This window comes from Camelina sativa, chromosome 19 (assembly GCF_030686135.1).
Source record: "Camelina sativa cultivar CO46 ecotype springtype chromosome 19, ASM3068613v1".
Classification (NCBI taxonomy): domain Eukaryota; kingdom Viridiplantae; phylum Streptophyta; class Magnoliopsida; order Brassicales; family Brassicaceae; genus Camelina; species Camelina sativa.
The window spans coordinates 10,498,472-10,516,316 of NC_141898.1; the positions used below are offsets into that span (position 1 = coordinate 10,498,472).

General features: G+C 35.9%; 5 pseudogenes; all 5 read left to right on the forward strand.

Moving 5' to 3' along the window:
* Nucleotides 1–5,500: 5,500 nt before the first annotated feature.
* LOC104767695 (putative F-box protein At3g21120 pseudogene) lies at nucleotides 5,501–6,857 on the forward strand (annotated as a pseudogene).
* A 722-nt stretch (nucleotides 6,858–7,579) lies between these two features.
* LOC104765999 (putative F-box protein At3g21120 pseudogene) lies at nucleotides 7,580–8,701 on the forward strand (annotated as a pseudogene).
* Nucleotides 8,702–10,007: 1,306 nt separating this feature from the next.
* Nucleotides 10,008–11,134, forward strand: LOC147920391 (putative F-box protein At4g10190 pseudogene; annotated as a pseudogene).
* A 3,624-nt stretch (nucleotides 11,135–14,758) lies between these two features.
* On the forward strand, nucleotides 14,759–15,937 carry LOC104767696 (putative F-box protein At3g21130 pseudogene; annotated as a pseudogene).
* Nucleotides 15,938–16,619: 682 nt separating this feature from the next.
* On the forward strand, nucleotides 16,620–17,717 carry LOC104767698 (putative F-box protein At3g21130 pseudogene; annotated as a pseudogene).
* Nucleotides 17,718–17,845: the final 128 nt, after the last annotated feature.

A 17,845-nucleotide genomic window follows, 5' to 3' on the forward strand; every position in this document is an offset into this window, starting at 1 on the left:
GTAAAGAAATGGTACAGACCATGTTGTTTCTCATCAACAAGTTGGATCAAAAAGTCAAAGTCAAAGAAGATCAAGGAAACACTTAATGGGTTAATTGAAGATCTTATGGCCAAAGAGAGTATGAGAAATTCTATTGGGGATGTTAACTATCAAGTCCACTCCACTTTGAGCCTAATTCAAGTCCAAAAAAGCCCAAAATAATCACTTGATTTTGTGGTTAAAGAGGGATGACGAAAATGGAGTTCAACTCACCTTAGGAAGGACATCCTGGAAAGACAAACTTCAAGAGTTGGGTCTTCATCCAACTATCTATATTTCTTGTCTTTTAGTTTCAAGAAAAATTAATACTTGAGCTTGTTACCAAGTTTATTATCCCTATATAAACACATGTAATTTCATTTGAGAATCATAAATCAATTTTTCTTTTTTTTCATTTTAAGAGTCTTTCTCATTGTTTTTTGTCTAGAACACTTGTTTCTTGGTCTGTAATATCCAAACAACAACCTCCTCTTGCTGGACTAGTGTGTCATATCTAGCAGCGATTGGAGTGGGAAATATCAGCAGCTTTCCGCAACTGCTGTGCGACCCCTCAATCCATCAAATCTCCCTTGTTGCACCTTGCACATTGGCGAGTTTTATCCTTTCTAATCCGGCTAAGTGATCCTCGAATTTGGGCGTATCACTTTTGATCCTTCTTGACGCTGATTTTGAGCTGCTTCCTGGATTCTATGAAGTTTTAAAAACATTGAATTTTTGAGACCAAACCTTGGAAATGTAGAGATAATTAGAAGTTATGATTAGCGGTTGTTTTGTTGAATATAATATATGAGTCTCAAGCATATAATATGGATGAATATGCGCTGAGCGTACCTTAGGTTTTTTTTTAGTATTTCGTCCTCCATTTAACTGTATACAACAGTCTAATATAATATGATGTATGTAAATTGTAACCTGAAAACAGTAATTAAGTTTTTATAATATAACGGAGAGAAAACAGTAATTAAGTTTTTAGAATGACAATGCAATTAAGTTGAATTTTTGGGGAAACTGATATGACAATTTTAATAGAAACTAGATTTTAACTCGCGGTACACTGCGAGATAATTTTTTAACTAAAAATTTTAAATTTTAAGTTTCTTATATTTATCAATTTTGTGTATTTTGTTTATTGTTTAAAATTGTATAACTGTATTTTGATTGTTAATTTTAAAATTGTATAACTATATTTTGATTGTTTAAGATTATCTAATATTGAAAATAATGAAATGATGATGGCATAACATCTTTCGTTTAACTCGCTGTATTTCAGACTATATTTTGTGTAGACAACTTGTAAAAAAAAAATCATATTAATGTAAACTCAAACCCGCTATATCACACCCGTAAGCATTTAAATTTTCTTTTATGAAGTTTATTTTAGAATATTAATTTTTCAATATTGTTTCCAAAATCTTAAACAAATCAAAGATTTCAGCATCAAACGTTTTTTCTATAAAAGATTATCTAATATTGAAATAATATTCAGTAATTCCTTTTGAAAACTAAATAATGGGATTAATTTTGAGAAAATATTTTTAGGCTTGTTGAAGAAGCCTTATAGTGTAGAGTATAATCGACATAATCTTTTGTGTAATCGATATAATCGACATAATCCTTATAGAGTATAATCGACATAAATTTCTTTCTTACTTTAGATTATTTTTAAAGATATGTTTTTCTTTTTAAAATAGAAAAATAACTTTATTTTGTAAATTTATGTTAATCCACATATAAAAACTTAAGAGCATCATTAGTGGAGTACCTCTCCTAAGTTACTCACAAATTAATTAATCATATAATTAATACTAATTTAAGTAAAGCAACCCTAAGAGTATTTTTGCAAAATCATTCATTTACTAGATAACCCAAAAAAGGTTGCTCAATCTTTTAAATAATAATTTTTTAATTTATGTTTAGTAATTATCAAACTTTAATAATCTAAAATGACAAAACAATTATTAAAATTTTTATATTACATAAAACTTTGGAATCTTAAACATATTTTACAAACTTTGGAATCTTAATCATATTTTACAAACTTTGGAATATTAAACATATTTTACAAAATTCAAAATAGTTCACATATTTTACAAAATTTGAAATATTAAACATATTAAACAAAATTCGGAATAAGATTTATTGTGCGGTTGTCCCAAATTTTTGTCAGATATGCTCAATCAAGTCTTTTTCCAAACGATCATGCATTTGTGTATCATGAACATCATTTCGAATGTCCATCATATTATTTATAGTTGTTGGCATATCTGTAGAATGCAAGGTAAAGTTGATAGGCTGAGAAGAGAATGTATTTGGTAGAATCGGATTATCAGAAACATTGGAGTCTTTTTGAGAATTCGGAAGATTAACAAAATAGGGCTGAGAATTTGGCTCTGAAAAACGATAAGGGTTTCTAGGATCCATTGCTTTGTTAGTGAAAGTTGATGTAAACGAATAGGGTTTGAACAAGAAAAAATTAATGGTATTGATCAATGCTTAACATTGAGGGTTTATATTGAGCTCAAGGTTAGTTTATGTTTAAAACAATGATTTATTGAGATAAAGGGTAATGAGTATTTAGTAGAAAAGAGATATACTTTTCTATGGGTAAAAAGGTAATGAGTATTTCAGTATATCTCTTTGAGTAGAAATGTTAATGACACTTTTTCAGTAAATCTCTATGGGTAAAAGTATTCTAAAATTTGATGCTTGAAATCAATACTAAATTCAAATACAATCATATAGGTTTTGAAACTTTTTAAACCCTAAACTCAAACTCAAACACTTAGCATATAACACAACAACACTTGAGGGAATTATAATGAGCAACGTGTTTTGTAAAATTTTAAACACTAAAACAAAACAGAACAAGATTCTCACAATCACAGATTCAAACATCAAACACTAACAAATTTAATCCCAAACACTAACAAAACATCAAAGATTCGAACATCAAACATCAATGGTGCACTCATTTGATCACAATTATTTATACAATGTCTCAAAGATTCTCAGAATGATTCAAACATCAAACAACAACACACGGTTCATCACTCTAATACTAAATATGTGGCTCACAATCATTAACACAAACACACACATAACACTTCAAGAACATTAAAAACCTACTCATTCTACTCAAACAATACCTAACAACAACATTTGCAATCTAGAGTAACATACCTTTTCAAGTGAGATAACACAAACGCTGTGTCCACTTCATGTTTCCCTTCACGTCACCATTGAACCGCTACATCCAGTTGATGAAAACCTCGCACAAAACAATGACATATGCTACTAAGAACAAAACATTTAACCATTCTAACAAACTCGCACAAAACAACTCGACTACTAAGAACAAAAAATTTAACCATTCCAACAAACTAATCTCATATGCTACACCTAATAAGTCAAATCGACACAAACATTTAACCATTCTAATCTCATAATCTACACCTAATAAGTCAAATCGACACAAACATCAAACTAATCTCATAATCTACACCTAATAAGTCAAATCGACACAAACATCAAACTAATCTCATAATCTACACCTAATAAGTCAAATCGGCACAAACATCAAACTAATCTCATAATCTACACCTAATAAGTCAAATCGACACAAACATTTAACCATTCTAACAATCAATCGGATTAATCCGAATCCCTACCAATTATCAACCACCCGAGGCTAATTAAAAACACATGCAATCAATCATAAATGAGAAACGAACCTTCTCAGATTCGTTAGGGTTTGGACCTCGCCGTTAGCTTCAGGGCACCACTAGAAACAGCCGCCGTCGTTGTCCCACCATATAGAAACCTCCACCGTCGTTTGTCGTGACAAACAAACCGTCAGCTCTAACGGTTTCGCCGATCTGGAAGCCATCGCCTCCGGATAACCAACCAACCATAAGATCTAAGTCGGAGAAATCAAAGGATTCGACGTGAATCCATTGATTATTTCCGATTTTAGATCAATCGGTTGTTCTCTCGCCGCTTCGTTCGACAGAGAAGAGAGAGATAATCGTTTGAAATCGGTTTTGTAAAAGGAATATGATGTTAAATGTAAAGATTTTATAAAAATATATTTTTTTAGGAAATTATAAATCAAATGCGTAGAGATAATTTAGGAAATAATTGATTTGTCGATATTTTAGGTATATTTATTAGTGTAATTGAATTTGATTTTCCATATTTTACTTATTGATGTTTTGCAAATATGTAGATGTAGGGATCAATTTTATAAATAAAATTTTAAATAAGCAACACTAAAAGGGTAAAACCCAAAATGTACATCAAAAATGTATATATAGATATATATAGATAAATGAGAAAATAATACGTGAATAAAAATAAGTAAATAACGCTTGGATGAGAAAACGTTAGTATGGTTTTTTTACATATCAAATTACTTTGATGGCAAAACAGGGGGGACAAATGAAAATTGATGATGATCTAAGAGAAACAGTGGCTGCAACGTCTATGATGACCAAAAGGGTCCAGCGTTGGGAAAACAAACCAATCTATTAACCTATCACTTTTTTCACCAATATTAACCTATATTCTTAATTTGCTGGACATGTTTACAAATCAATGGATATGTGTTGGGTGTTATTCTTAACATGTTTGTTTTCAATTAAAAGTATTTACTTTCTTTTTTCCCATAATTTATGTGTGAAAAATTTAAAAGTTAATAATAATTGAAAAGGATTTGAGGACATGTGTCATCAAAATAGAGTGTCATATGTTAAGAACATTGTCAAGTTGTCATATTATATTAACCTATATTCTTAATTTGCTGGACATGTTTACAAATCAATGGATATATGTTGGGTGTTATTCTTAACATGTTTGTTTTCATTTAAAAGTATTTACTCTCTTTTTACCTTGTCATATTATATTAACCTATATTCTTAATTTGCTGGATATGTTTACAAATCAATGGATATATGTTGGGTGTTATTCTTAGCATGTTTGTTTTCAATTAAAAGTATTTACTCTCTTTTTTTTTCCCGTAATTTATGTGTGATAAATTTAAAAGTTAATAATAATTGAAAGAGATTTGAGGGCGTTGGAAAAGAAATAATAAAATTTTTTTGAGGATATGTGTCATAAAAATAGAGTGTCATATGTCATCCTATCATGAAAACTAAAGAAGAACTTTGTCATATTATATTAACCTATATTCTTAATTTGATGGACATGTTTATAAATCAATGGATATATGTTAGGTGTTATTCTTAACATATTTGTTTTCAATTAAAAGTATTTACTTTTTTTTCCCATAATTTATGTGTGAAAATATAAAAATTAATAATAATTGAAAGAGATTTGAGGACATGTGTCATAAAAATAGAGGGTCATATGTCATCCTGTCATAAAAAGTAAAGAAGAACCTTGTCATATTATATAATATTTATAACCTTGTCATATTGTCATCCTTGTATTTTTTTCGAGCACAATGCATCTCCCAGAGGATTTGGTAGTGGAAATACTATCTAGGGTTCCTACTGTGTCTCTAACACGATTACGATCTACATCCAAAGGATGGAACGCTCTGGTCAAAGATGGGTACTTGCTAAGAAGCACTCTGCTTATGCTCCAAGGCAGCCTCCTCTGTTTATCATGTTGATTGATTTTAGGGTTTATTTAGTAAGCGTTGATCTCCGTGGAATTAACAATAACAACGTTGCCCCATCTGCAAAGCTAACAGGTCAATTCAGCCTAAAAGACCCTCTTTCTAGTTCTTCAAAAGACGTTGATATACGTAACGCCTTTCACTGCGATGGCTTATTGCTATGCAGCACCAAAGACAATAGATTGGTTGTTTGGAATCCATGTTCAGGGGAAACCAGATGGATCCAACCTAGACAGTCCTACAATGAATATGACTGTTATGCTCTCGGTTATGATAAAAAGTCCTCCTGTTACAAAATCTTGAGGATGCATATTCGATATGTTGATTACCAAAGGCACACTATGTCCGAAGTCTATGACTTTGCTTCTAATTCGTGGAGCAGTGTTGGTGTGAGTACTACCGACTGGTACATACTACCGATTCATAGTCGTGGCATATATGTCAAGGGAACTACTTACTGGCTTGCGTATGGTCGAGGGGATGATCGTTTCTTAGTAAGTTTTGATTTTTCAAGAGAGATATTTCAAAGTCTGTTTTTTTCGGCGGATGCTAATATTCCCCGTGGGAAACATGTGGTTTTATCAGTGACTAGAGAAGAGCAACAACTTTGTGTGTTTTCTACTTGTGACTTTGATAATGATGAGGGGTTCTTCCCAGATGTATGGATAGCAACTAAGATGGAGGGTACGGGAACCGTATCATGGATCAAGTCCCATCGTTTTCACTCTATGATTTATATAAGTGTCTCGACCGACCATGAGAAGAAAGTTTTAGTGTGTGAACGTTGTGGGAGAGGATATATACATAAGGCGTTTTCACTTGGACGCTACTACAGCACCTTAAACATTGTGGGAAACGTCTTACACATTGTGGGAGAGGATATATACATCACACAACTGAATAAATATGGAGATATCAGATGCCCAATTCTCTTCACTTATGTTCCTAGTTTGGTTCAAATCTAACAAGCTATCTAGTAGCGTGGTCTTGGAAGAGGCTAGCTTGCTAGTGATCTGTTTTTGTCACATTAATTTATGTTCGTTCTCTATCCATGTATTTATGTCACAAAAGCTATGTAGTGCATGGTCTTGGATTCTGTTTTCTTTTATATAAAACCAAACAGAGACCAGTGACGACACATACTTTTGTGATATATCTTGAGTGATTTACTTTTTGCAAATTAAAAGGTTTTGAAACTACGTATCTTCGACAAAAGAGAAATTGCTGATACATTTCGACGAACAAGGAAGCATGGATGACAAAGGAGAGGAAGAACAAAATCCCAATTATTTCTTCCCAAATACTCTGTTTCTCTACTTCTTCCCTTTTTTTTTTTTTTTGTTTTTTCCTTTACTGCTTCAACAAACTCATTCGTGTTGCTTAAATTTGACTTGGCTCAAGCTTGGCCCAGTTAGAAAGTTCCTCGTCCCGAGAACCCGTTTTGACCCACAACCCGATGATGAATCCTCTCCTTGATTTAGGTCACGAGGATGAATTATTTCTTGTTACAAGATCTGTAGAAAACGACACTCGTTTTTGTGCGAGGGTATAAGTTTTAGGTCTAAAAAAAACTTCGATCCCAAGTTTGATGGACTCAAACGACGAGATAGGTCCATACGAGTTAGGAGGCCTAATCCTCGCTACAACGATTAGGCGGCGGTGGAGTTCGTTAGGTTTTGGTGTTTTGTTTTTCAGTTTTAAGTTGCTTTGGATATTCTTTTTTATTTCTTGGTGTCATCTCCTGATGTTATCCTTATCCCCCTAGACTCAATAGTCCTCTTCTATATAAACCAAAAGAAATATTAGAGAAGAGTAGTTCAAACTACCCATTAAATAAAGAAATCTTTTGTTGTGTTCTTACGACTCTGACTGGGACCTATCAAAGTTATTTCAGCTCTAAAAATGAAGAAGATGAGAAGCACAGTATATCTTCCTGAAGATTTGCTAGTGGAGATACTCTCTAGAGTTCCTACGGTAGCTCTAGCACGATTACGATCAACATGCAAAAGATGGAATGCTCTGTTCAAAGACGGGAGATTTGCTAAGAAGCACTTTGCTAATGCTCCAAGGCACTCCTCCTCTCTGGTTCTCGGGTTGATTGATTCTAGGGTTTATTTAGTGAGCATCAATCTCCATGGGATTAAGAATAACAACGTTGATCCATCTGCAAAGTTAAAAGGTCCATTCAGCCTAAAAGACCCTCTTTCTACTTCAAAAGAAGTATATATTCGTTACGCCTTTCACTGCGACGGCTTATTGCTATGCATTACCGAGGACTATAGACTATTTGTTTGGAACCCGTGTTTAGGCGAGATGAAGTGGATCCAACCCCGAAATTTATACAAAGAATTCGACTACTATGCTTTCGGTTACGGAGACAAATCTTCTTGTTACAAAATCTTGAGGATGCAACAATTTGCCAATGATAGATGGCACACCATGTCCGAAGTCTATGACCTTGCTTCTAATAAGTGGGGCAGTGTAAGTGTGACTACTGACTGGGTCATACAACTGAGTAAGAGTTGTGGCATGTATGTCAAGGGAACTACTTACTGGCTTGCTCTTGGTAAAGACAGGCCACCACATGATCGTTATTTTTTACTAAGTTTCGATTTTTCAAGCGAGAGATTCCAAAGTCTGTCCCTTCCCGCCGATGCTAATCATTCTTCTCTTTATGTGGCTTTATCGATGACTAAAGAAGAGCAACAATTTCGTATGTTTGCCAGTTTTGACTCTGATGAAAGAAACAAATCAGATGTATGGATAGCAACCAAGGTGGAGAGTACCGGAGCCATGTCGTGGACCAAGTTCCGTCGTTTTCACTCTCATATTCGTTTAACTGTCTCGGCCCATAAGAAGAATGTTTTCGTGTGTAAACCTAAGCATGAGGCCTACAACAACATCTTTTACATTGTGGGAGATGATTTGTACATCTTAAAAGTGTATAAATATACTGGAGATATGATATACCCAATTCTCCTTACTTATGTTCCAAGTTTGGTTCAGATCCAACAAGGTATCTAGTCTTCTTGGAAGAGGCTTGTCTTTTTATCCTGCGCAAGTTGAAGTTGGTTTGCTTATTTTGAATCCCAAAATAATGTCTTTGAACCGTGGATTGGATGGCTTTCTCTTGTTAAACGAGCAATATATTGTCACTTTTATTTCAACAGTACTATATATCTATGACTCACTCGAAACCAAGAAGATGTAACCATTGGGAGGCATCATGGTCCATGATTCATGGAAAAGGCATCCTGAAACCAAGAAGATATGGTTCTGGTTGACTAGATCTTTAGATTCAACCTGAATACAAAGGTTATGTAAACCCGATGGCCTGCACGTTCAAATAAACCTTTTTCAGTTGGTTTTTGAGTTCATGGATGATTTTTTACTTTGAAAGTTCATATTTTGCAATTTATCTTTCTTCTATGTTGATGGGGATTTGAATATTGTTAACTAAACCAGACAAGTTATATCAAAATTTCAACTTTCCAACACAACTTTGGTGTCAAGATTGAATCCATATTATGTCTCGGCGGAGTGGGAGTGGATTCTTTGCATGTATGTGAAGGTAATTACTTATACTTAGTGTTCTAAAAAGCGGTCTATCTAGGGTTCATCTCCCATGAGAAGAAAGTTTTAGTCTGTCAAGTTAACATATACTTGGACCCTACGTACTGACTACAACGCCTTACACATTGTGGGAAACGTCTTACACATTGTGGGAGAGGATATATACATCAGACAAGAGAATGAATTAGATGGAGATATATTCAGATGCCCAATTCTCCTCACTTATTGCAAGTTTAGTTCAAATCCAACAAGCTATCAGGTAGTTGTCTTGGTATAGCTATTCTGTTTTCTTTTATATATATAAAACCAAAAAGACCAGTGACGAGTGACGACACATACTTTTATGAATTCTCTTCTTCGCCTAGATCTTCATGCCTCAGCCAAAGAATCATTCCAAACCAATTAATTCCAAGATCAATAACCCCTCTTCGACCAGTTATATCAATTAGGAAAAAAAATTAAAATAATGCCAATTCAATTTTCGAAATTTAAATATACAAACATTTCGAAACGTCACGTCGGTTACTTTTTTCTTCTTATATTAAAGAGTAATCTTAAGACATTGGAAGCCGTACGACGCTTCTCCTAATACCAAATGTTGGCTGAATCTAAGAAGCGTGTGAAGCGGCAGCAGCAGCGAAGAACAAAGGACTTTCATGGTAAGCAACCGATTTGAATGTTTAAACCTCTCTTTTCCCTCTCGTTTTCTAAGTATATATATGTAACCCTAATTATTTCATTGAAATCTCAAGTGAAAATGTATCTTCCGGAGGATTTGGAAGTGGAGGTACTCTCTAGGGCTCCGTTGGCTTCTCTGGCACGACTACGATGGACATCCAAAAGATGGAACGCTCTGATCAAAGATAACATACTTGCGAAGAAGCAGTCTCAGGTTATTATGTTGATTGGCTTCAGGGTTTGTTTAGTGAGTGTCGATCTCCAACATGGAATTCACAGCAGCAGCAAGGTGAAGGTAACAAGTCAATTTAGCCTAAGAGATCCTCTTTCTACTAACTCTTCAGAAGAAGTCGAGATACGTAACGTATTTCACTGCGAAGGCTTGTTACTAAAACATGAAAAATCCAACCCAGAGATACCTACAAGAAAAACGATTACTTTGCTCTCGGTAAATCCTCCTGCAACAAGTACAAAATCTTGAGAGTGGATCAGCATAATTCCTTGGAGCCAACCTTACTTGAGTTCGAAATCTATGACTTTACCTCTAATTCGTGGAAGGTTGTTGGTGAGACTAAAGAGTGGTTAATACAACGGTGGAATGGTCGTGGCGTGTCTGTGAAGGGAGATACTTACTGGCTAGCTTCTTCGCAAAACAACCCACGTGAGGATTTCTTATTGAGTGTTGACTTCTCAACAGAGACATTTAGAAGTGTGTCTCTTCCGGGTAATTATCTTTCTCATCAAGTTATCAGTTTATCAGTGACTAGAGAAGATCAGAAACTTTGTTTGCTAGCTACTCAAAGTGGCAAAGTACACGATATAGATGTATGGATCGCGACTAAGATTGGTAAGACGCTAGTAAATCAGGAGAACAAAACAACGATTGAGAGACTCGTAGCTGCGTCATGGAGCAAGTTCCTATCATTGGATTTAGCCAATCTCCATCAGCGCTTTCGCTTCTTTAATGGGATGAATTTCTTTGTCGACCAGGAGAAGAAAGTTTTATTGTGTAGCAGTATGCGTGGGGTCCCCAACACCTTCTTACATGTTGTGGGAGGGGGCAAATATATACAAGTGGCTCATAATGATGCACAAACTACATGGTCACTTGTCGTCAGTTATGTTCCAAGTTTTGTTCAAATCCAACCAACAATCATTACAAGAAAACACGGATTTTCCGACTACGATCGGCGATTATATTTGTAGTCATTAAATTTAGCGACTAAATACCCACTAATTCGCGACAGCTTTATGACTATTCTCAAATAGTCACTATTTATTTAGTCGCTAATTTGCGACTAACTAATTTAGTCGCTACATTAGTCGCTAAATGGCGACAAAAAAACGATGAAATGAGAATAATCATTAATTTGGCGACTATTTTGTGACTATTTCGGCGTGTCGCAAATTTCTGTCGCAAAATAGTCGCTAAATTAGCGACTAAATGATAGTTGCTTGAGTAGTAGGAAATTTGGTGACTATTTGCGACATTTCCGGCGGGTCGCAAAATTTAGTCGCTAAATAGTCGCTTAACATGTGTATATAGACACACTTTTAGCATTCGAAGTAGGTGTACTTGTATTTGGTGACTACGTAGTATAGTCACTTTTTAGTCACTAAATATGTCTATATAAACTAAGTTCACTAATCGTTTTTCTCACTCACAGAAACACAAAGCAACAAAAAAAAAAAGAGATCATATATAGAGATTTATAATAATGTCAGGAAGTTACAATTATAGTAATTTCCGAGAGTGGATGTACAAGAGGATCGATGAGGTGAAGGGAAATTTTACAGAAGAGTTCAGAGGCGGGATGGAGCAGTTCATGCATTTTGCAAATAGCCAGCCTTTTGCACAAGAAAACGGGGGTAAGTTTTTTTGCCCTTGTAGTAGGTGCAAAAACGGGAAGCGTTTTCTAGGGACTAGAATTTGGAATCATCTTTTTAGTTATGGGTTTATGCCAGATTATTATGTTTGATATAAGCATGGGGAAGATATTAATATGGATATAGGAACGAGTACTGTTGATCCGACATTTGTTAGTGGGAGTGAGGAAGTGGGTAATGTAGTAGAAGATAGATATGTGGATATGGTGAATGATGCATTTCCTTCTAATGTGAGTTATGATGATAACTATCAATGGGATGGGGGTTATCAGAGTGTAGAAGAACCAGTACTTAACCATTCAAAAAAATTCTATGATCTGTTAGAAAGTGCAAAAAATCCAATATATGATGGTTGTCGTGAAGGTCAGTCACAATTATCTTTAGCTGCTAGAGTTATGCAAAATAAGGCAGATTATAATATGAGTGAAAAGTTAGTGGATTCAGTATGTGAAATGATGAGTGATTATTTACCAGAGGGAAACCAGGCTACGGGTTCTCATTACGAGACAGAGAAATTGATGCGCAATTTAGGACTCCCATATCATACAATTGATGTTTGTATAAACAATTGTATGTTATTCTCGAAAGATGCCAAAAAGGAAGAAAAATGTTTGTTTTGTGATGCACCAAGATGGAAGCCTAAGAATGACCGACGTAGAACCAAAGTACCATATAGCCGTATGTGGTACTTACCTATTGGTGATAGATTGAAGAGAATGTATCAGAGTCACAAGAGTGCAGCAGCAATGCGATGGCATGCCGAACACCAAGCAAAGGTGGGAGAAATGAGTCATCCGTCTGATGCAGCGGAGTGGAAGTATTTTCAAGAACAAAATCCTCAATTTGTTGAAGAACCATGTAACGTGTATTTGGGATTGTGTACTGATGGGTTCAATCCATTTGGGATGTCTCGTCACCATTCATTATGGCCAGTGATATTGATGTCATATAATTTACCCACTGGTATGTGCATGGATGATGAGTACTTGTTTCTTACAATTCTGAATTCTGGTCCAAACCATCCGCGAGCTAGTCTTGATGTCTTTCTCCAACCTCTTATTGATGAGTTAAAAGAGTTGTGGTCTACCGGAGTCGATGCATACGATGTGTCCTTGGGCCAAAATTTCAACCTAAAAGCAGTGCTGATGTGGATGATAAGCGACTTTCCTGCGTATGGCATGTTATCTGGATGGACAACACATGGTAAATTGTCTTGTCCAGTTTGCATGGACGATATAAAGTTTTTTATCTACCGAATAGAAGGAAGACATGTTGGTTTGATTGTCATCGGAGATTTCTTCCTCCTGATCATCCTTTGAGGAGGAATAAAAAAGACTTCTTTAAGGGAAAAGACGCTACAAGAGAGTATCCACCAAAGTCTTTGACCGGTGAGCAAGTTTATTCTGAGCGGTTGAATTGTGTAAATCCTCCAAGAACCAAGGACATCGGTGGAAATGGTCATGAAAGGAAGATGCATGGATATGGAAAGGACCATAACTGGCACAAAGAAAGCATTTTATGGTCGCTACCATACTGGAAGGACCTTAATCTCCGACATAATATTGATATGATGCATACATAGAAGAATTTTTTGGACAACATCATGTACACTCTTATGCGTGTGAAAGGTAAATCAAAAGATTCCGTCATGTCAAGGTTGGATATAGCAAAGTTCTGTTCTCGGCCACACTTACATCTTGATAGTAGGGGTAAAGCACCTTTCCCGCCCTATACATTGACAGACGAAGCCAGAACAAGCTTATTGGAATGTGTGAAATACTCGGTGAAATTCCGAGATGGCTATTCAGCAGACTTAGCTAGTTGTGTTGATATGAAAAATGGAAAGTTTTCAGGCATGAAGAGCCATGACTGACATGTTTTCATGGAGCGGTTACTTCCATTTATCTTTGCAGAACTCCTTGACCGGAATATCCACCTTGCGTTATCAGGTATATTAATTAATTATTTAAAGTTCTATATATATATATATATATATGAAGTGAGTAATTGTGATGAAGTTTGAATAAATATAATATTGTAGGGGTTGGAGCATTTTTCCGGGACTTATGCTCGAGAACTTTGCAAACAAGTCGACTTCAAATTCTAAAACAGAACATTGTTTTAATCCTCTGCAATTTGGAAAAGATATTTCCACCATCCTTTTTTGATGTGATGGAGCACCTGCCTATACATCTTCCCTACGAAGCTGAATTGGGAGACCCTGTCCAATATAGGTGGATGTATCCTTTTAATATTTGTATTTTTTGTTAACATTTTTATTTGATTGCAATATTTGATTAGTGATTTATTGTAAATAAAGTTTAAAACTCTAATCATAGTTTTCATATTTACTTAATAATCTTGGTTAATACTTTTAAAATTTTTATCTATGATATTTTATATGAATTATTTATTTTTTTATTTGGTTAAAGTATAAAATTTTATTTAGTTTTAAACTTTTTCTTTTAAATCAAGTTGGTTGTAGTGAATATAGATGAATTATTAAAATTTTGATTGATTTTTTTTACATTGCATCTTTAAACACTGCTTTTTAAGATTTATAAGTTTGAATTATTGATCTGTAAGATAAACCCAAAAAAACTCAAAAAGTCTTGTAGCCATGTTATGACCGGACTCGGGCTTTGAAATATAGGCTCGGAAATATTTTGGGTCGGGCCAGACTAAAACATATGCGGGTTTTACGGTTTTTGGGCCGGATCGGGCCGGGCCAGCCCGATTGACGCCCCTAGATGAGAGTAGATTATGGTTGTCTTGTCCCATGGGCCTAGAAGCCCAAAGTCAGCTGTATCTAGGACGTGAATCAGTGCGGCACACACAGAGAGCAATTATTTCGAATGTTGTTTTAGGTCCAAAACCTCCCATCTCCCTTGTTTACTAGTATTCAACCCTAATCCTTTTTAGAAACGGTCGTTTTCGAGCACAATGCATCTTCCAGAGGCTTTGGTAGTGGAGATACTCTCTAGGGTTCCTGCTGTATCTCTGGCACGATTGAGATTGACATCCGAAAGATTGAACGCTCTGGTCAAAGATGGGAGACTTGCTAATAAACATTCTGCTTATGCTCCAAGGCAGCCTCCTCTGTTGATCATGTTGATTGATTTTAGGGTTTATTTAGTAAGCGTTGATCTCCATAGAGTCAACAAGAAGGATGTTCCATCTGCAAAGGTAACAGGTCAAATCAGCCTAAAATATCCTCTTTCTAATAACTCTTCAGAAGAGCCTCTTTCTAATAACTCTTCAAAAGAAGTTGATATATGTAACGTCTTTCACTGCGACGGGTTGTTGCTATGCACCACCAAGGACAACAGACTAGTTGTTTGGAATCCATGTACAGGTGAAACCAGGTGGATCGTCCAACCCATTCTTAGCTACGAGGGATTCAACCACTATGCTCTCGGTTACGATTACGAATCCTCCTGTTACAAAATTTTGAGGATGTATCCTGGTCGTGTCCCAACTCAAACTAAGTACCAAGTCTATGACTTTACCTCCAAATTGTGGGAGAACATTGGTGAGACTGGAAGCTGGTCAATACCACGGATTCAGAGTCTTGGCATATCTGTGAAGGGAAGTACTTACTGGCTTGCTTATTGTCGACGAGAACTAGGTGTTTTCTTACTAAATGTTGATTTTTCAACGGAGAGATTCCAAAGTCTGCCTCTTCCCGAGGATGCTCCTCGTTCTTATTTTGATGTGGCTTTATCAGTGACTAGATCAGAAGAGCAAAAACTTTGTTTGCTTGCTGTTTGGAGCTCTGAGGTATGGATAGCGACTAAGATGGAGAGTGCCGGAGATATTTCATGGAGCAAGTTCCTAACAGTGTCTAAATTCGATCTCCGAAGCCATTTTCGGTGTTGTATTGGGATGAGTACTAGTTTCTTGGTCGACCAGGAGAACAAAGTTGTATTGTCTTGTAATAACTCCGTGTTCTCCAAAAACTTTATACAGATTGTGGGAAAGGATAAATACATGCATGAGGATGATCAAAATGGTGCAAAGTCTCCTACCACACGTCTCCTCACTTATGTTCCAGGTTTGGCTCAAATCCAACAAGGTATCTCTCTTGATAAACGAAGCATAACTGTAGGCATCACAGAGTAGCATTCTGAAACCACCAAGACGGTTCTCTTTGGCGAAATCGTTCAGTTATTTAGATGCTATGGTAAAAACCGATGGACTGAATTTTTTAAACCTCACTAGCTAATAGGTTATTCAGTAAAATCCATTTCATGTTTTCCTACATTGATAGTTCATTCTGCATTTTTTTAAGCCCAACTAGCTCAGCCACTACACAGAACACAACTGAAAACACAGGTTTTGTAGCAAGTTCGAGTTACAACTCTTTGGTTATGACTACAAAACATGTTTTAATCATGAGTTCATGAATATAGTTACTTATCTGTCTTTTTTTAAGTGTACGAAAACACCTGCTCTTTTATAAAGAAAACAGAAAAATTTAAGCCTGCATCATCAAAAAACTATAGATCAGAGGTCTTAAACTTGCAAGACAGGACTACAATTTTTGTTAGCTTCTTAACTCGAGCCACTTTAATTCAGGAATGGTCTAGGTCGCTATAGGCTAAGAACAAAGCACCACCATAAAAAACTCTCCCTCAAACCTAAGACTTGGCGTTAAAGCAACATGATCTGGGCCGAAGCCCACATTAGAATCATGTGGATGTCACGACACTCTGAAAAACATAAATTATGAGAAAAAAACTCTCCCTCAAACTGGTCTCAAAACTCTGTTTCTTGCAAACCCTAATTTCTGAAAACAGTAAAGATGATGAAGAAGAGAAACACAGTTAATCATCTTCCGGAGGATATGGTAGTGGAGATACTCTCTAGGGTTCCTGCTATATCTCTGACACGATTACGATCTACATCCAAAGGATGGAACACTCTTGTTAAGGATGATGAGAGACTTGCTAAGAAGCACTCTGCTTATGCTCCAAAGCCGTCTCTGGTTATCATGTTGATTGATTATAAGCTTTCTATAATGAACGTCAGTCTCCATGGAATTGAAGAGGTTGATTTATCTGTAAAGATAACATGTCAGTTCAGCCTAAAAGATCCCAACTCTTCAGAAGAAGTTGATATACGTGACGTCTTTCACTACGACGGCTTATTGCTATGCAGCACCAAAGACAATAGACTGGTCGTTTGGAATCCATGTTTAGGTGAAACAAGGTGGATCCAACCCCTAGATTCCTACACAGAATCAGGCTTCTATGCTCTAGGCTACGATCACAGATCCTCATGTTACAAATTCTTGAGGATGCAGCGACATGAAGACCATATCCTAGTACGAACTGAGTACCAAGTCTATGACTTTACCTATAAATCGTGGCGGTTTGTTGGTGAGACTGAAGGCTGGTTCATACCAAGTGTTGGGAGTCGGAGACGTGGCTTGTCTGTGAAAGGAAATACTTACTGGCTTGCTACTAATGAATCCGGACCACCGTTTGATAAGTTCTTATTATGTTTTGATTTTTCAGCTGACAGATTTCGAAGACTGTCTCTTCCCACGGGTACACCTCGTTCTTATTATGATATGTCTTTATCAGTGACTAGAGAAGAGCAACAACTTTGTATGTTTTCAACTTATGGCTCTGAGGTATGGATAGCAACTAAGATGGATCAGAGTACCGGAGCCGTGTCATGGAGCAAGTCCTATCGTTTTTACTTACGAATTGATGTGATGACAGTCTTGGATGACCATGAGAAGAACGTTTTCGTGTATCGCTACGAAGCCAGGTCCAAAAGCGTGTTACACATTGTAGGAGAGGATATACTCATCATACAAGTGGTTCACCATGGTGCAGATTCTAAATGCCCATTTTTCCTCACTTATGTTCCAACTTTGGTTCAAATACAATAAGGTGTATCTAGTGTTCGTTTCTGTGAAGATGCTAGTGTGTGATTATGATTGTCCCACTAATTTATGCTTTAACGATTCAAATTCTTTTTTTGAATGCCAACTAATTCTTTTCGTATGCAGAACAATGT